A 21291-nucleotide genomic window follows, 5' to 3' on the forward strand; every position below is an offset into this window, starting at 1 on the left:
ATTCACATAAAAAAATTAAGAAAATTTTAGAATTTTAACCACTGTGCCACCGTGCCGCCCAAAGAAACTGTTTGGGCGGCACGGTGGCACAGTGGTTAGCACTGCTGCTTCACAGCACCAGGGACCTGGGTTCAATTCCCGCCTCAGGCGACTGACTGTGTGGAGTTTGCACATTCTCCCTGTGTCTGCGCGGGTTTCCTCCGGGTGCTCCGGTTTCCTCCCACAGTCCAAAGATGTGCGGGTCAGGTGAATTGGCCATGCTAAATTGCCCGTAGTGTTAAGTAAGGGGTATATGCAGGGGTATGGGTGGGTTGCGCTTCGGCGGGTCAGGGTGGACTTGTTGGGCCGAAGGGCCTGTTTCCACACTGTAAGTAATCTAATCTAAAAAAAATGAAGCAAAATTATTTGCATTTATTCCAGCCAATCAATTCTAATTGCTTTTGATTCATTTTCCTTTGCGAATTACAGGAAGCCCTTACATAGAATTAATCCAGTTTAAACAGCAGCTAATGATCGTCCCACCATGTTGGTTTCACAGATGTGAATGAGTGTATCTGGTGTAAAGTTTGACATTGATGTGCCAGTATTTCCTGTTGTTTCAGCCTGCTGCCTGCACAGAAACAGCTCACCTACCATGAGAGATTCAAATGATCCCCAAAGCAACAGAACCAGGGAGAAGGCAGGAGAGTGGGTTTCGAAGCATTTCATCATGATTGACTGGCAGAGACATTGGGCTGAATAGCCTAATTCTGCTCCTCTCTCTTCTGGTCTTACAGAATTGATGTCTTCATCAATGTACAAAGCGGTGGGAAACTATACCTGTGCAATGAAAAGCTTCTATTATTTTGAATGAAGTGTCCTTAAGGGCAACTTTGGTCCTCTGCTTGGCAAGGGGAGTTGCCAGTACAGTTAAGAATGAGTATGATGCTCAGAATAAAGGAAGGAAAAAAACACCATTGAGACTCACAAACTATATTCTACCAAGCAACAAACAAACATCCACTGTGTGTGAATCTCATTGGACAGTGGACAGTAAACTGTATAATCTGACTCCGTATAACAGTTTTTATTCTTTGTCCAGCTGCTCAGAGTCCCTGGTGTGAGAGAGTGAAGCAGCAGGAGCAGTCACTCTGCATTGAGGTGCAGACAGTGGGAGAATTTCACTGATAGACTCTCCACCTTCGAAGAAGGCAGCACAGGTAAGGACCAAGGATCAAACAACAAACTGGGGGCTGTGGAGGCTGAGTCAGTGAAATAATGAGGGAGATTTACTTTCAACAGATTTAAACTAAATCACAATTCAGTCTTAAAGATTGCTCTGAGTGCTTTTCCTTCTTTCAGTCTTCAATGCAGTTCCTGTTCTGGATGTGTTCCGAACATTAATTTCTAAATATTGTTAGTTGGTTTGAATAGCTGTGAGTTAAACTGATAATTGTACAAGAGAAACAAACTGCAGGAGGAGTGTTGTTGAGAACTGTGCATTTAGTAGAACAGGGATTGCCACCTAATGAGAGACAAGGTGTGCAGATTACTCTCTGTGGAGGGTGATATATGTTGTCAGTTCAGATAGGACATGTACTAAGCATCAGTGATGTAGGCAGTATTCTTTCCTAACTCTTTTTGTCTTCTTTCATCCTCTTTTTCTTTTTCTTCATCTTCTTCCTGTTCTTCTGACATCATGGAGGGGAGCGATCTCACATTCAAAGTCCTGAGTGAGCGATCCAGCATTGGGAAGACATTGGTGTCACATAGTAATACCCCATCCCTGTGACTGACCCCTGTGCCCCTAGCACTGTTGTAGCAATAAAGAGAGATTTCCTAACCTAAGGGAGCTTACCTGTACGTACTGGTTGGTTGACATTGCCATTATGTTTCCTCAGGCTGAAGCTAAAGCCTTACTCTCTGCAAACCCTTGTCTAGTGGCTGTAACCTGCTACAACAGTCCCTTTGACTTCTTAAATACAGAGACTTACACTCAGCAAAACATGTTAACATTCTCAATGATTTAAAAGCAGAGTTAAACAGAAGCAAAGGAAGGAACATACAGAGACAAAACAGTGAACCAAGTAACAAACAAGTCACTATATTTAAATTTTACAAAGTCACCATGTATTACAAAGAAAAGGAAGGTTAAGTGTTTGCCTATGAATTCATCAGTGAGTCACATCTTCACTGAATTACAGCTAGTTAAACATCATAGGCAGCTTTACCTTAGAGATCAAACAATAAATGATCCCAAGTGAAGATCCCTCACTGTCAGCAAATAGAATCTTTACCGAGTAAATACATTCAGTCTTTCTGAGGATAAGAAAAAGCATCACATTACAAAAAATTAAGATAAGGCAATGAAGTTATCTGCCATTCATTCCTGGATAAGGAATAGGGATCCCAGTATTATCTCTTGGTTACTGATGTTGTCTGTTAACATGATCACAGCCAATCACTGAGCTCCCCCACCTCTCACGTCTCATATTCAACCATGAATGAATCAACAACTCGAGACAAACATGTTCCGTTCTCAGGAAGGGTCACTGGATCTGAAGCATTAACTCTGATTTCTCTCCACAGATGACGCCAGACCTGCTGAGCCTTTCCATCAATTTCTATTTTTGTTTCAGATTGACCTGATTCTTTTGATATGAACCAGAAACCTCAGGTCATTTATTTGAAGATTCTCTCACTCCATGTCAGAGCATCACATTTTAGCAGGGTCAGCCAATCAGACACTAGTTTAATAATGTCAATAAATCACAATCAATCAACAGCAGAGTAATCTCCCTGTGACTGAAGCTGACATTTGTCTCTCTCTCTCTCTCTCTCCTTTCTACCTGTGATGATATATATTAATTTCTTTATAATCAGATTGGTTCAAGGTTGTCAACACCATCAGATTTAAATTTAATTGTACATTAGTCTCCAAGTGTCTTATGGAATTAATTGGCTGAATTTAACCTGTTGTCTTGGTAAACATGCTCCTGGGGCCTGCTAACTGAATGGCCTTTTTTGCTACAAATGTGTCAATTCGAGCTTCTGCATCTGCTGCCCACAGACATTCACTTTTTAAAGGGACCATGCATTCTTTTCTGCTATCATGTTTACAAACAAATTCTAGCTTCCTGACTTCCATTTAATGAGGAATCTGCACAACTACATAACAACACCAGCTCCTCACTCCAAACCACCCTCCCATTGACCGCCCTAAATCCAACCTCACTCCTCCCACCCCCTCAACTTCAATCACACCCCACTCCTCCCCAGTTCGAAAACCAACCCACGCACTTTCCCACGGCTCCAACCAAACCCGTCTCTCACTTCAACCCCACTCCAAGATCTCATACTCATTGACCCACAGTTTACTGTCTTTCTCCTTCAGTGTATACTCTTTCTCTTCAGCTATCTCTTTCTGTCTCCTTTAAACTCTTGTTCAGTGAAACCCACACTCTCCTGAGTGATCCATTGAAAATCTTTCAATAAGTTGCTTGCCTAATGCTCAGCAGAATTGATTGTTGCCTCCTGGCAACTTCTGGAAATGTCAGTTCCACAATTGTTACCAGTCATAAGTGCTGGTGTTCTCAGTGCTAAAACATAAAGTGGATATAACTAGAGGATTTCATTATAACTGCACATGATCCAAATTGAGGGAATTAAACAATGGACACAACATCATGAAATGAGAGGTAATGAATGTTTTGAAATTGTTAAATATCAGAAAAGCTCCAGGCATAGATGACACAACAAAAGAACACCTAAAAATCCTTGGAGAAAGAGAATTGGAAGCAATAACAAATATTTGTGATTAAATGTACACCAAAGTACACAAATCAATTGATCTGAAACATTCAGCATTCATTGCTACCTTAGGTGCCTAAAACAAATGAGTGCAACCATTTTAGAATGTAAACTTCAATGGTTAATCTTAAAGTTGTCATGACAGTCATAACGGGAAGAAAAAAAACATTTGATGCAGAGTTTGGTAAAGCACTGTCTCCATTTAGATTGGGAGCAGCAACAAAAGAAAAATGCTTAACCAAAGAAGAAATTTCAATAAAAATGATCAAGTGAACAGGAATACTTTTTATGCTTCATAGACAATGAAAATGTATTTGATCATACTTATCATCAAAGATTAATAGATGTGTTTCTGAGGAGCGACAGTGACAGTAAAAGATGTGAAGGTTATCCAGAGCCTGTGCACAGATCAGTAATGAGCCTTGGGCTAGTGGAGGGTGATCAAACATATTTCAAGGGAAGAGGGAATACAACAAGCCTCTGTATTGTCATCAACTTGTAAGTGCTTGCAAGTATATCTACCTTAACATAAACCCGCCCACCCCCCCCCCACCCACCGCCATGACTCAGCTTTATGATTTTTGCAGAAACAACAACCATCACAAGGGCCTCTCACAAATCTGTGCACAGAACAAATTCATAGAATTAGTTGCACTTCCACATGTAAAATCTGGAGGCAAGTACATGTTGTGATTACCAATGATGTTAACACTGGATCAGTCAGATCACAGAATAAAACCAAACTTGGCACAACTTTATTTCACTTTTAACTATGAAAGTCAGTCAATGATGATATTCATAAGTGTCTGCCAGTGTACTTTTAATGCAAAGAATAAAACATACATTAAATGAGAAAGAAAAACCAAACTATCTCACACTGGAAGAAGATTGGAAAGATTGCATTACAAACATCAGAAAAGTATTCAAATTCACATTATTCCTTTTGTTCATGCAGTATCCTTACAAACACTGAACTCCTAGTGAAGAATAGCATGTAAAATCGTGAGTGATCTTGTTGCAACTGGTCTCCACACAGTGAATGTCTGTGTATTCAATCTCTACTCGGAACAAATCACTTGATACTTTTTTTATTCAACTTGTCACGCCCCTTCATACACCAAAAACAAATTGCAACCTAACTTCACTTAATTTCAGAATAAGCACAATTCTCAGAGCTGAGTTTTCAGCAATATTCAAAGATTTCATACTGAACAGCTTATCATTCTCTCTTCTTCACTTACTGACTGCTTTCTTAGAATTAGTTGCACTTCCACATGGGAAATGTTTTGTTTTTCTATGTGCTCCTTGACCTCTGCCTTCCCTCTCTTTACTTCAGGGTTTATAAAACATACTAAAAAATGCACCATCTCCAAACAGATCTCCAGGCTTCTGGGCACCATGCTGACATAAACAACTGCCAAAATAGAACTAAAATGATGTCTCCCACTCTAAACACAAAAGCAACAAAATTCACATTAAAGCTAGTTATATATTTAAGGGACACTAGGTATAAAATGTTATCCCCACTTTCTCACCACAGATGCTGCCTGACCTGCTGAGCTTCTCAAAGAATTTCTGATCTTGTTAGTTATACATTGTTCCCAAAATCCACAAAACATCTTGGATATGGATGAAATAGTGTGCTCTACTTGCAGAGTCAAAACAGGCTGTAAAAATTATCGTAGACCAAGGGTAATCTCGCAGTGTAATAAGAGAAAAAATGCAATGGCAGCTAGATGAAGCACGTTAGAAGAAACTAGAGTGAAAATGTCCCACTGGTACAAGCAGATAAATTTGTTTATTTCGGGGAAATAAAAATAATAGATGACTGATTCAATGCAGATGTTATAAGAATGGAGATGGCCAGAAGTAATAGTGTGAACATGAACGATGTGCTAACAAGAAAACTCAAGCTTGTAACCAGAAAACATTTGATGAGGTGCTATGTTCTATTCTCATCCCTGTGTGCAAGAGAACAATTGACAATAGACAATAAGTAGGTGGGAAAATGTGGGTGCTGAGACACATGCTAAACATTCCATATACTGTATGGACCCCATTAAAACAAAGAGGTGTTTGAAACTGGAAGAACAAAGAGCATCTTAAAAGGTGACATCTAGAAACAAAAATGTCATGCTCCGAGCCATTTGACCAGCGTTGATAAGCTACAAAGATCTCTTCCACAGGGAAAAGTGGAAAGCAGCAGGAAGAGGTTTCAAGAATACAGCAAATGAAGACAAAGGAGTTGATAAGGAAAGGAAGAATAGAATACAAATGCATTTTAGCAAAAACACCAACTTCTACAGATACAGAAAATGAAAACATTTGGCTAAAATGAATGTATGTCCCTTAACATCAGCGTCAGAAGAATTCACGACGGGAAATTGAGCAAAGCAAAATAATTATGTGTTTGTTTTTACTGAAACAGACAAACAAAAACTCAGAGAATTAGAGGTCCAAGTAGCTAAGGAGAATGAGAGTTGAGGGAAATTAGAATCAGTCAAAAAGTTGAACTTGAATAATTATGGAGCTAGAAGTTTAAAAATCCCTGGGACCTATTATTTGGTAACCCAGTGAAGACGGAGGTGACTATTAAAGATAATGGACACATTGGTGAACATCTTCCAAAATCCCATTGATCCTGAAATGATTCTTGTAGATTGGAAGCTTGTAAATGTCACTGCACTGTTTAAAAAAGGAGCAAAAGACAAAACAAGGAACTTCAGAACCATCAGTAGGAGGGAAAACGCTAGATTCTATCATAAAGATGTAAGAAATGGATATTGAATAAAAAGAATGATCTGACCGAGCAAAGTCGGCATAGATTTGTGAATGAAAAATCCTGTTTGATGTATCTTTTGGAGTTTTATTTTCTGGATATTACAGCCAAAATTAATCATGGGAAGTCACACAATGGTTTTTATCTTAGTTTAAAATATTCAACCCCTGATCTTCGCTAATGACGCTTGAATATGTTAAACCATCTTATGAAAGAGACAAAGGTTCATAGATTCATCGAATATTTCAGCACAGAAAGAGGTTGCTCGGCCCAATGAGTCCACACTGGTCAAGAAGCACATATGTATTTTAATCCCTTTCCAAACACTTAGTCCATAGCCTTGTATGCTGTGATATTTCAAGTGTTCATCTAAATACTTATCAATTGTTGAAATGGTTTCTGCCTCTATCATGCTTTCAGAGAAAATTATTTCTCCTCAAATCTCCTCTCAACCTCCTTAACTTGAATCTACAATCCTTGATATTTGACCCCACTACCAAGGGGAAAGGTTTATTCCTATTGACCATCTATTCCACTCATAGGTTTGTGGACCTCATTCAGGCCATACCTCAACTTTCTCTGCTCTTAGGAAAACGACATTAACCCATGTACACGACAGACAGCAAGGAACCCAGCACCAAACTCTCTGGTATGCCAACAACACAGGTTTCCAGTCACAATAATGATATTCGATCATCACTCTCTGCCTCCTGTCACTAAGCCAATTTGGGTCCAATTTGGCAAACTGCCCTGGATCCTATGGCCTGTTAGGTTTTTGACCGGTCTTCCATGGAACACCTTGTCAAATGTCTGACTGAAGTCCATGTAGATCACGTGTAAAATGTACAGCTTCGACACAGCGAGTGAAAATGAACTGCTGTTCACATCTGTAGAAGACAAGAGTGTTTACATTCTCTGTCACCAAGGTACATGGGTAAATAAAAAGAAAATTGGAACAATGGCACATAATGACGCATATAAATTTAGGTTAAAAATCGGACAACATCAGGTTATAGTCCAACAGGTTTAATTGGAAGCACACTAGCCTTCGGAGCATCGTTCCTTCATCAGGTGATAGTGGAAGACTCAATCCTAAGACACAGAATTTATAACAAAAATTTACAGTGTGATGTAACTGAAATTATACATTGAAAAGTACCTTGATTATTTGTTGAGTCTTTCATCTGTTTGAATACCATGGTAGTTTCACTTCTTTCATGTGTAAATCACAAAACCTTTTTTGTAAAAGTAGCATTCTCAGGTTCGCTGTAACAATGGATGATAGCTAGACAATATGTTGAAGGTAGGGGAAAGTGAGGACTGCAGATGCTGGAGATCAGAGCTGAAAATGTGTTGCTGGAAAAACGCAGCAGGTCAGGCAGCATCCAAGGAGCAGGAGAGTCGACGTTTTGGACATGAGCCCTTCTTCAGGATTGGGAGTGTCTGTGAGAGAGAGTGTATGTGTGTGTGCATGAGTGTAGAGTCGTCTAAGTCCCTGAGAGGATGCCTGTGTGAGTGTGGGAGTGTGTGTGTCTGTGTACGTGACTGTGTATATGTGTGTCCGTGTGTATGTGTGTATAGGAGTGCGTGTGTGTGTGTGTGTGTTGTGTAGAGACACTCACAATCCCCCACCCCAGACACACACACACACACACTCCCACACTCCCACATGCACCCCCTCACAGACTTAAGACACTCTATACTCACTACACACACACACATACACTCTCTCTCACACTCACAACCCCCAAACCAGACAGACACACACAGACAGACAGACAGACAAAGACCCACATGCAGACATATATTTTGTGGGGTGTATTTGTACTTGCAGAGTTACATTGTACTTTGCTCAAAACTTGAATTCTTATAAAATTCTGTTATCTCACTTTTTAGATTAGAATCAATCTAAACATCATGGCAGAGACAGAGAACACAGAGAGCCAACACCTTCAACATATTGTCTAGCTATCACCCATTGTTACAGCTAACCTGAGAATGCTACTTTTATTTTAAAAAAGATTTTGTGATTTACACATGAAAGAAGTGATACTACCATGGTATTCATTCAGATGAAAGACTCAATAGACAATCAAGGTATTTTTCAATATATAATTTCAGTTACATCACACTGTAAATTTTTGCGATAAATTCTGTCTTAGGATTGAGTCTTCCACTATCACCTGATGAAGGAGCGACGCTCCAAAAGCTAGTGTGCTTCCAATTAAACCTGTTGGACTATAACCTGGTGTTGTGTGATTTTTAACTTTGTACACCCCAGTCCAACACCGACATCTCCAAATCATGTAGATATAGGGATAGTGAAATACATGGTGATGCAATTAAATAAGCTTTGACTGTGGCCACTATCTCTTTATTCAAAGACTTTGAGAACAAATAAGAAATAACAACAACAACCCAGAACTTGTCATATGGTACTTTGATTATAGCAAGGTAAGTGGAATCCTTTTCCAATGACAACAACCCAGAGCTAAAGGCACTAATAGAGAATGTGCAGTCACAGGTGTCACACTGAGAGTTTTTGCACAGGGAGCAAAAGAAGCAACACAGTGGTTGGCACTGCTGCCTCACAGCACCAGGAACCTGGGTTCAATTCCAACCTTGGGTGAATCTCCACATGGAGTTTGCATGTTCTTCCAGTTTCTGCATGAATTTCTGCTGGTATTCTAGTTTCTTCGGACGACACTCCAAGGATGTCAAGCTAGTTAAATTGACTAGGCTAAATTGCCCCTTAGTGTGCAGGCTGGATGGATTAGCCATGGTAAATGCGGTGTTATGGAATAGGGTAGGAGGGAGCTGAGTCTGTATGTAATGATTTTCATTACACTTGGTAGGCTGACTGATCTCCAGCATCTGCAGTCCGCACCTTCTCCTTGGTGCGCTGAATGGCCTGTATCTGTCCTGTGGGGATTCAGTTTTGAAAAAGTGCAATTATACATATTGAATTTTCAATTTACATAGAATAAATTAAAAATCAGCAGTTTATTCAACATTTTCTTAGGAGTGAATCCCATGTGGTACAAAAAATGAGTTTGTGATGAAAAAGTTGGAGACCACTGGTGTAGGAGTTTGCCATACTCCTACAGGAGAACTGTGTGCAGTTTTAGCCTCTTTATCTTTTGGGAAGATATTATTGCCATAGAGAGTTTCTGACAAATGGTCAACAGACGTGTTCCTGGGATGTCAGGACTATCTGATGGGCAATTTCAGCCTGTATTCTCTACAGTTTGAAAACATGAGAGGTGGTCTATTTGAAAACCTGCAAAACACTGCAAGGGATGGACAGAATTGATGCTGGTAAGTACTTCCCCAGGTTGAGCAGTCTAAAACCAGGATTGTATTTTTAAAAAAGGTGCCATTTAGGACTTAGATGAAGAGATTTTTATTTTCCTCTATCTCAGAAACTCAGTCTTTGAGGAAATTTAAAATATAGTTGGACAATAATTTTATTTTCACTGGCACAAAGGAATATAGGGATAGTGTGGGTAAAAGGTATTGAAACATTCAAACATCCCGAGTTGTGTTAAAAGCAGGATTATTTCTCCTTTACCATTTATTTACCTCCATTAAACTGAGTTTAAACTCCATGATTTATTTTTGCCTTTCCTTTTACCTTGGTTACATTGTCCAGTATCATGAGGATTTGTTGAGTCAGTCATTTGCCAATATTCATTAATACACAATTAATGTCCAAATACAGGAGGTTTGTGAATCTGACTGGGAAGTGAAACACGAGATGCCAATACCAAGAAGCTAATGGTGGAAAAATGAGAATTAGCAACAACTTGTGGAGATTCACAATTCATAGCATATATCCATCATGCTACAAATTGTTCCCTGATTTACACATGAATTATGTTGGGGATCATTCAGATATCATTATCATTATGGCAGCTTACCCTCTCTGTGTTCCACATCAGGAATTATTTCACTGAAAGTTTAAGAAGTAAACACAAGGGTCTTCATCACATGCAATTCCTTCCCTCACTCTCTTGACTTGGTGAAGATAGAGTTGTAGAGTCATAGAGTTACACAGCACCAAAACAGATCATTCAGTCCAACTTAACCATGGTGACCAGATATCCTAAACTGATCCAATCCCATTTGACAGCATTTGGCCCCTATCCCTGTAAATGTTTCCAATTCATGTGTCCATTTAGATGTCTTATAAATATTATAAATGTACCCACTTCCTCCACTTCTTCTGGCAACTCATTCCATACAAGCACCACCCTTTGCATGAAAATGTTGCCCCTCAGGTCCCTTTTAAATCCTTCCTCTCTCACCTTAAACCATATGCCCTCTAGTTTTGCACTCCCCTACCCTGGGAAAAAGACCATGGCAATTCACTATATCCTTGCCCCTCATGATTTTATGAAGCTCTATAAGGTCACCCCTCAGCCTCCGATGCTCCAGTGAAAAAAGCCCACCCTCCTCGGCCTCTCCTGTAGGTCAAACCTTCCACTCCCTGCAATATCCTTGTAAATCATTTCTGAACCCTTTCAAGTTTAACAACATATTTCCTACAGCAGTGAGATAAGAGCGAAATACAAATGGTCTCTCCAATGCCCTCTATAGCTGCAAGATGGCATCCCAAATCCTAAACTCAATGCACTGACCAACGAAGACAAGTGTGCCAAAAGCCTTCTTCCCTACTCTGTCTGCCTGCAACTCCACTTTCAAAGAACTAAGCACCTGCGCCGCAAGGTCTCTTTGTTCAGCACCATTCCCCAGGGTGCTACCATTAACTGTATAGAAGAGTAAAATTAAAAGATTATAGCATTATAACCAATTTTGTGTCACAAGAGAAGACAGCACCATTTGAATATTTGCATATCATCTACTTGAGGGGGGATTGTCAATACATGTTGACAATTTATTAGACATGAAAGGGAAAGTTATCGAGTCAGTGGACAGACAAGTATCAAGACTGGCAATTTTCTGAATCAGAGCTGAAAATGTGTTGCTGGAAAAGCACAGCAGGTCAGGCAGCATCCAAGGAACAGGAGATTCGATGTTTCAGGCATAAGCCCTTCTTCAGGAATGAGGAAGAAGGGCTTATGCCAGAAACGTCGAATCTCCTTTTCCTTGGATGCTACCTGACCTGCTGCGGTTTTCCAGCAACACATTTTCAGCTCTGATCTCCAGCATCTGCAGTCCTCACTTTCTCCTCGAATTTTCTGAATCACACAGGATCCTAATTCACATAATGATCATTTGGTTGGTTGAAATATGAAATATTTTGGTATGTGCAAATAATTCTGATGTAATCTTAATTTACCTCTTATACAGCTAAAGCAACATTAAGATGATCATGGATAGAGGCAAAAACATGCATATGAATAGCACTGCCTGGTTAGAAATTATATCACGGATTGGAAAATTTTTAGTCTTCATATTAAAAAGAGACAGCTGAATAAACCCATAGATTTAAAATCAGAGGTTAGCCACGCAACTATTCTTTAAGGATGAATGAGCTATTGAACATGACCCATGTATTTCCATGTTGTATTTCTCAAGAATTTGGATTCTCTGAAGCACGTGAAAATATCTTGATTTCTCCTTTCAGCAATTTATTTATAACTGATATCAAGCTAATAAACATATCATTTCCTGCTGTTAACTAGATGTCCTTCTTGAACATTAATACGACATCCATCTAGCTTTCAGGAATAATCTCAGTCAGATTTCAGCAAGCTATTAAATATACAACAACAGACTCAAATAGCAGGTTTTTGTCTCTCTAAACAACTTCGTTAAACTCCGAAATAAAACTTGAAAGCACTCAAGAAGCTCAGCAGGTCTGGCAGCATTAATGGAGAGAATAACAAAGGTACCATGTTGTGGTTCTGTTCGCCGAGCTGGGAATTTGTGTTGAAGCGTCCGTAATCATTACCTGGATCATCCTGAATCTGTTCTGTCTGGCTGTGTCCCTGGCTTGTGAGTTGTTGACTGGTGGTCTCTATCTGACACATGGTGGAAGGATTTGATTCTTTCAGCATTCATGCAGGAACTGGAGTTGTTCGGATGTGGCGCTTAGGCGGTTGGCACAGGATTCCCATTTCCTGACTTGTCTTAGCGTCTCTCGCCCGTAGGTATTCTAAGTTTGGGAGAACATTTGTAGCTCGGGTGCTCGTTGTTGTGGTTGTATTCGCCGAGCTGGGAATTTGTGTTGCAGACGTTTCGTCCTCTGTCTAGGTGACATCTTCAGTGCTTGGGAGCCTCCTGTGAAGCACTTCTGTGATCTTTCCTCCGGCATTTGTAGTGATTTGAATCTGCCGCTTCCGGTTGTCAGTTCCAGCTGTCCGCTGCAGTGACTGGGGAAAGCAGTGAGAGACACAGAAGGAGGATGGGAGGGGCCAGCTCCAGGTTGGTCAAGAAACTCCTCGTATTGTGTTTCTTCAGTTCCTCCTGTTCCAGCACAGTCTGTCATTGTAACACATGCTCCTTGTTCAGTGGAATGACTTGTAATGAGTGTGTACTGGCAATTCTCCAGCTCCAGTACTTCAATTAACCTTGCCACTTCTTCAGCCCTTCAGCAAAGGGGGAGCAATCTCAGAAACAAGGGCCCTCAGTTTCAGCTTTGTCCAACCCTCACTTTCCCAAACCCAACATTCCACTGCTTCTTGCAAAAAACACTGGAGAGACATCCACTTGGTACAGTTTAGACGGACTGAGGAAAGACTACATGGAGATGCATCAAGAGTTTTAATGGGGAGGATTTGGATGAGTAAATGAGGGGCAGTCACTACTCATATGAAACAGTCAATGCTCATCCTCTGCTGTGGTAGTTCGGGACCCAGATTTAAAGTGTCGAAGGAAGGCTGGTTAGCTTCAAGAACAGACAAGAGAAGGGCTTTTGCCCAGAACGTTGATTTTCCTGCTCCTCAAATGCTGCCTGACCTGCAATGCTTTTCCACACCCCACTCTAATCTAGACTCTGATTTCCAGCATCTGCAGTCTTCACTTTTGCCTAGTCAAGAACAGACAATCCAACTGATCATTCACCTCATGATTTGGACAGTGCAGTATATGCATTACCTGTGACAATCTGTTATATAACAACAGTTATAGTGCTTCATCACTTATTAATTTGATGTGAGTATGAAGGAATGTTTTGACAAAGTGACAGCTTGCTGCTGAAATATAATTTTCTGGTAGAAAACGTAGAAAACGTTTCAGAGATCAGATGGATCAGTCTTACTGAGATTAATGAACTGAAGACTTCTTCTGCAAAACATGGTGTCGCAGAGGTGATACCACTGATACGGAAGAATTTAGAAGAGCTGGACAACACAGAGCTGAATGTTGCAGTGACGGGAGACTCTGGGGCAGGGAAATCTACTTTCATCAATGCAGAGATTGCGGAGCCTTTGGCTTTGATCTTCATGTCATCATTGTCTACAGGACTAGTGCCAGAAGATTGAAGGATAGCAAATGTTGTTTCCTTTTTCAAGAAGTGGAGTAGAGACAACCCTGGTAATTATAGACCAGTGAGCCTTACTTCAGTTGTGGGTAAGGAGTTGGAAAAGGTTATAAGAGATAAGATTTATAATCATCTAGAAGGGAATAAGTTGATTAGGGGTAGTCACACGGTTTTGTGAAGAGTAGGTCATGCCTCACAAACCTTGCTGAGTACTTTGAGAAGGTGACCAAACAGGTAGATGAGGGTAAAGCGGTTGATGTGGATTTCAATAAGGGGTTTGATAAGGTTCCTTATGGTTGGCTATTGCACAAAATACAGAGGCATGGGATTGAGGGTGATTTAGTGAAGTGGATCAAAAAATGGCTAGCTGAAGGAAGACAGAGGGTGGTGATTGATGGGAAGTGTTCATCCTGGACTTTAGTTATTAATGGTGTACTGCAAGGATCTGTTTTGGGTCCACTGTTGTTTGTCATTTTTATAAATGACCTGGATGAGGACGTAGAAACATACATTAGTAAATTTGCGGATGGCACTAAGGTTGGCAGACTTGTGGATATAGTGCCGAAGGTGGTTGTAGATGACAGAGGCACATAGATAAGCTGCAGATCTGGGCTGAGAGATAGCAAATATAGTTTAATGCAGAAAAGTGTGAGGTGATTCACTTTGGAAGGAGTAACAGGAATGCAGTGTACTGGGCTAATGGTAAGATTCTTGGCAGTGTAGATGAGTAAAGAGGTCTCGGGGTCAATGTATATAGATCCCTGAAAGTTGTCACCTAAGTTGATAGGCTGGTAAGAAGGCAGAGGGATTGAGTTTCAGAATCATGAGGTCATGCTGCAGCTGTACAAAACTCTGGTGCGGCCGCACTTGGAGTATTGTGTACAGTTCTGATCACCACATTATAGGAAGAATGTGGAAGCTTTGATTAGATTAGATTCAATTCCCTATAGTGTGGAAACAGGCCCTTCAGCCCAATAAGTCCACACCGGCCTGCCGAAGCACAACCCAATCCCCTACATTTACCCCTTCACATTTTTGGACTGTGGGAAGAAACCAGAGCAAACCCACGCAGACACGGAGAATGTGCAAACTCCACACAGTCAGTCGCAGGATTTGAACCCAGGTCTCTGGCGCTGTGAGGCAACAGTGCTAACCACTGTGCCACCATGCTGCTCTTTGGAAAGGGTTCAGAGGAGATTGACTAGGATGTTGCCTGGTACGGAAGGAAGGTTTTACAAGGAAAGGCTGAGGGACTTGAGGCTGTTTTCGTTAGAGAGAAGAAGGTTGAGAGGTGACTTAATTGAGACATATAAGATAATCAGAGGATTAGATAGAGCGGACAATGAGAACCTTTTTCCTCAGATGGTGATGGTTAGTACGAGAGTACATCGCTTTCACTTGAAGGGTGATAAACAGAGGACTGATGTCAGAGGTAGTTTCTTTACTCAGAGTGTAGTTGGAGTGTGGGACTCACTGCCTGCAATGGTAGTAGACTCGCCAATTTTAAGGGCATTTAAATGGTCATAGGCTAAACATATAAATGAAACTGGAATAATGTAGTTTAGATGAGCTTCAGATTGGTTTCACAGGTCGGTACAACGTTGAGGATGGTAGGGCCTGTACTGTGTTGTAATGTTCTATGTTATATGTTCAATGCGAGGACTTTGGGGAAATGATGAAGCAACAGCTGAAACTAAACCCACAGAAACTACATTGAAGCCAATCGGATTCAGACATCCCAACCTGCTTCCTGTTTGTTTCTGAGACCTGCCAGGAATTGGAATGACAAAATACCAGCCGATTAGATACCTGGAGGAAATGAATTTTAAAATATATGATTTCTTCATCATTGTCTCAACCTGTCGATTCACAGAAAATGATGCAAAACCTGCCAGAGAGATTAAACAGCTGGGGAAGAAATTCCACTTCATTCGATCTAGAATTGATAATGATCTCAATTCAATGGAAAGGGGAGGAGGAAGATTCAGTGAAGAGAAAACAATGGAAAAGATCAGGAATGACTGGGCCAGAAGCTGGAAGAAGTAGGGATCCCATCACCCAGTGTGGGCCTGATATCAAACTTTCATCCGGATTGGTTTGATTTTAATCTGCTAAATAAAGGTCTTGAAGATGATCTTTCAAATATGAAAAAAAAGTGTGTATGTACTGGCCCTTCCAAACTTAAACTTGAAGATTGTGGAGAAGAAAAGGGCAAAGCTAAGGAAACAAATTTGGAATTTGGCAATAGTTTGAGGGGTATTCGGGGCAGTGCCAGTTGCTGGATTCTCCTTTTGTTGTGACGTTGAGATACTGATTAAAGCAATTTTAAAAATTCCATGATTACCTAGGTCTCGTCAATGTCTCTCTTCAAAGACTGGCCAACATTACAGGAAAACCTATGGAAAAAAATCAGTGGTGAGAGCTCCACTGGCTGGGGGCGGGGGGATTTACCTATGTTTCTGGAAACAGTCACACCCTATAAATTAAGTATTTCAAATTTGGCCAGTGGTCAGCAACAGGAGGGTGTGACTAAAATTGAGGCAGGTAATCTCTGGAAAGCTTTGTGGAAAGTTGCATAAAGTAAAGAAAATTAGGGAAGCAAGCATGTGGCTAAAGGAATGGTGTGAGTATCATAGACTCCCTATAATGTGGAAACAGGCCCTTCAGCCCAACAAGTCCATACGAATCCTCTGAAGAGTAACCTACCCAGACCCATTCCCTCTACCCTATTACTCTATATTTACCCTGACTAATGACCTAATCTACACACCCCTGAACACGATGGGCAATTTAGCTTGGTTAATAACCTGCACATCTTTGGATTGTGGGAGGAAACTCATGCAGACATGGGGAGAATATGCAAATTCCATACAGGCAGACTGGAATGGAGCACAGGTCCCTGGTGCTGTGAGGTAGTAGTGCTAGCCACTGAGCCATTGTGCTGCACCGTGTAAGAGGGGTTCCATTTTGATGGGGCCTGAGCATCAGTATTTCAACAGAAAGGAATGGCACCATCGGTTCAGCCTACATCTGAACTGACCTCGGTAAGGATCCTCAAGGAAAGGATAAATCAGGTGGTCGCCAGAAGTTTCAATTTGTTATAGTGTCGTAGATATATACAACATGGAAACAGATCCTGTGGTCCAACAAGTACATGCCAACTAGTTATCCAAAATTAATCTAGTCCCACTTGCCAGCATATGGCCCATACACCCATCCAGATGCTGTTTAAATGTTGTAACAGTACCAGCTTCCACCACCCACTCTGGCAGCTCATCCCATACATATACCACAGTCTTCATGAAAACATTGCCCCTTAGATCCCATTTAAATCTTTCCCTTCTCACCCTTAACCTATGCCCCTAGTTTTGGATTTCTCTACCTTGGAGAAAATACCTTAGCTAGTCACCCTACCCATGCCCCTCATGATTTTATAAACCTCTACAAGTCACCCTTCAGCCTCTGACGCTCCAGGGAAAATAGCCACAGTCTAATCAGCTTCTCCCTACGCTCAAACCCTCCAAATCTGGCAACATTCTTGTAAATCTTTTCTGAACCCTTTACAGTTTCACAACATCTTTCCTAAAGCAGGGAGACCAGAATTGCACACATTATTCCAAAAGTGGCCTAAACAATATCCTGTACAGCTGCAACATGACTTCCCAACACCTATACTCAACACACAGACCAATAAAGGCAATCTTACCAAATGCCTTTTTCACTACCCTTGCCATCTGCGACTCCACTTCCAAGGAACTATGAACCTATACCCAAGGTCTCTGTTTGGCAACACTCCCCAGAAACTTAACATTAAGTGTATAAGTGCTGCCCTGATTTGCCTTTCCAAAATGCAGCATCTCACAATTATCTAAATTAAACACCGTCTGCTTCTCTCAGCAGTTGGGAGAGCTTAGGAAAGGTTCTTAAAGTTTATAGAATAAGTAATAGGACGGAGAGTATGGAGAGAGTCAAGAATCAAACTTCAGACACGTAAAGGAATACCTTTGAGAAGGGTGTAGTCATTGCAAGATCAAGGGTGTTGTATGTATATGTATGCAATAGATAATACAAATTGAATGAGCTCGTGGTTAAGATTGAAATTTGCAGGTACAATGTTGTGGGCAGCACAGAGATGTGGATGCAAAGAGATAAGAGCTGTAAGCTAAATATCCAAGGATACACGTATTATCAAATGGTCAGGCAGACAGACAATGGGGGGTGGAAAAGCACAGTAGGTCAGGCAGCATCCGAGGAGCAGGAGAATTGACGTTTTGGGAATAAGCCCTTCATCAGGCTCTTTTAGATGCTGCCTAACCTGCTGTGCTTTTTCAGCACCCCATTCTCGACTCTGATCGCCCAGCATCTGCAGTCCTCACTTTCTCCTAGACAGATAATGGGATCTGAGTGGCATTGTTAGTAAGGAATTAAAATTAACCAACAACAAAAAATGATATAGAGTCAGGTGGCATAGAATTTTTAGCCTTTTATTCATCCGGATGTGTGTATCGTTGGCTGGCCCAGCATTTATTGCCCATCCCAAAGAGTCAACCATGTTGCTTTGGGTCTGGAGTCACATGTAGGCTAGACCAGATAAGGATGGGGAATTTCCTTTCCTGAAGAACATGAATGAACCAGATGTTTGTTTTTTCTGACAACCAACAATGGTTTCATGGTTTCAATGGTTTTATTCCAGATTATTATTAAATCAAATGCACCATCAGCCATGTATGTGGAGTTGAGGAACTGCAAAGGAAAAGGAGCTGTGAAGGAGTTACATGCAGGCCCCATAGTAGGAATTACGGTGTGTAGCAGAAAATAAATTAGAAGGTATAAAAGACATGTAAGGAAGGCACTGTTACACGTAACATGTGAAACTTCAATATGAAAGTGGACTGGGAAAATCAGGTTGCAGTGGATCCCACAAAAGGACTTTGGACAACGTCTTTGTGATGGTTTGTTTTGGAGTTAAAACCCACCTGAGAACAGGTAGATCTGGATTTGGTGATGAATAATGAAGCAGACTTGATTAGGGAGCTTAAGGTGAAGGAACCTCTCAGGGGCAATGAACATAATATTAAGGAATTTACACTGCGGTTTCACTGGGAGAAGCTGGAATCAGATATAACGTTATTGCAATTGAGTCAAGGTAACTACAAAGACATAATGGAGGTGCTGGCCACAGTTAATTAGAAGGGGAGTTGAAGCAAGGAAGAGTTTGGAGCAGCAATGGCGGGAGTTTCTGTGAGTAATTTGGGAGACATAGCAGAGATTAATCCCAAGGTAGAAGAAACATACTAAGAGGTAAATGAGACAACTGTCGTTGACAAGGGTAGATGGGGACAGTATAAAAGGAAAAGGAAAAGCATACAATGTGATGAAAATGAGCAGGAAGCCAGAGAATCGGAAAAACTTTAATAACCAGCAAAAGACAACTGAAAAAGTAATAAGTCGAGTGGGGAGATGAGAGAGAGGGAGAAAGGATAAGCTAACCAGGAATATAAAAGAAGATTGCAGAAATTCCTTTGTTGTAGAAAAGGTGAGCGAGGAAAAAGTTGACATTGGATTGTGTGAAAACAAGGAGAAGCCATCTTTGGGAACAAAGAAATGCTGGAAGAACTGAGTAGGTTCTTTATTTCAGTCTTCATGGTGCAAGTCACCAGCAGGATGCCAGAACTTCAAGACAGTCAGAGCGCAGTGGTCAGTATAGTGGTTATCCCTAAGGGCAAGGTACTAGGGAAACTGAAAGATCTGAAGGTGGAGAAATCACTCAAACCGAGGGACAACACCCCAGAGTCCTGAAAGCTATAGCTGTAAAGATTATACAGGTAATAGTAGTGATATTTCAGGATTGACTGGAGTCAGGGTGGGTCCAAGACAAATGGAAAATGGTTACATTTAAACAGTCATTTTTAAGAAGGGAAGGAGGCAGAAGACAGGAAACTATAGGCTGGTTAGCCTGACCTAAGCCCTTGGTAAGATTTTGAGTCCATTATTAAGAATGAGATTGCAGAGTACTTGGAAGTGCATGGTAAAATAGGGCTGAGTCAGCACGGTTTCTTCAAGAGGAATCATGTCTGATAAATCTATGAATTCTTCAAAGAGCTTAGATGAACAAGTTAGCCAGTGGACATGAGCTATTTAGATTTCGAGAAGGCCTTTGATGAGCCTTTAAAAGTCTCTGCGCAGGAAGCTGCTGAGTAAGATAAAAGCCCATGATGTTAGGGGCAAGGTACTAACATAGATAGAATACTGGCTGATTGGCAGAATGCAGAGAGTGGGGAGAAAGAGGTCTTTTTTGGATGGCAATTGGTGACTAGTGGAGTTCTTTTTTTCTTTTTTTTAAAATTAACCCCCACACTACCACCTAACTGTGGTAGTGCTTATTTTTTCCCAGTACCCATGGTGTGTGTGTGTGTAGGTGTGAGGCACAGTGAGAGACACAAAGTGAATGAATCTTTATTCAATTTCCAACACCAGGAAGATGCGAAAACACCCGATGGCCAGTGACAAGCAGTGCCCTTTACATCAAAGGGCAATGCTGCGTGATCAAACAGTGAAGGGGAGGGCAGGGACTAAATCAAAATACTAGTGGAGTTCTATAGGGGTCAGTGTTGAGATCACAGCTTTTCTTACATTAACGATCTGGACAAAAGGTCATTTTTGCTAAGTTTGCAGATGACACAAAGGTGGAGGAGCAGGTACTGATGATGAGGGGGGGAGGCTGCAGAAGCACTTGGAGAGGCTAGGAGAGTGACAGATGGAATATAATGTGGGAGAGTTAGGTTATGCTTTTTGGTAGGAAGAATAGATATGTAGATTTTGGAAATCTGAAGCACAAACAGCCTTCGAAGTTTCTTTAGCCAAAGATGGGCAAGATATTAAGTGTATTTAAGATAGAGATAAGTTTTTGATTATTCAGGGGATTAAAAGTTACAGGGAATAGTCAGGAGAATTGGGTTGAGAAACATATCAGCCACGGTCAAATAGTGGAGCAGTCCTGATGGGCCTAATAGCCTAATTCTGCTCCGATATCTTATAATCTTGTGTGTTATGGTAGCCGATAAACAACTCCCACCGACGTTTGCTACCACTTTGCTGTTTCAAGGCTCCACCCAAATTGATTTTACACATTGCTCCTTTGGCATAAGATCCTGTCTTACTAATGTACTGGTTTCATCCCTTATCAGACGTTTCTGCTACCTCCTTTTTGCCTGTCCTTCATAAATGCCAAATATCCTTGGGTATTCACCTCCTGAATTTAGTCACTGTGAGGCCA

Source organism: Hemiscyllium ocellatum, chromosome 11, assembly GCF_020745735.1.
Source record: "Hemiscyllium ocellatum isolate sHemOce1 chromosome 11, sHemOce1.pat.X.cur, whole genome shotgun sequence".
Lineage (NCBI taxonomy): Eukaryota > Metazoa > Chordata > Chondrichthyes > Orectolobiformes > Hemiscylliidae > Hemiscyllium > Hemiscyllium ocellatum.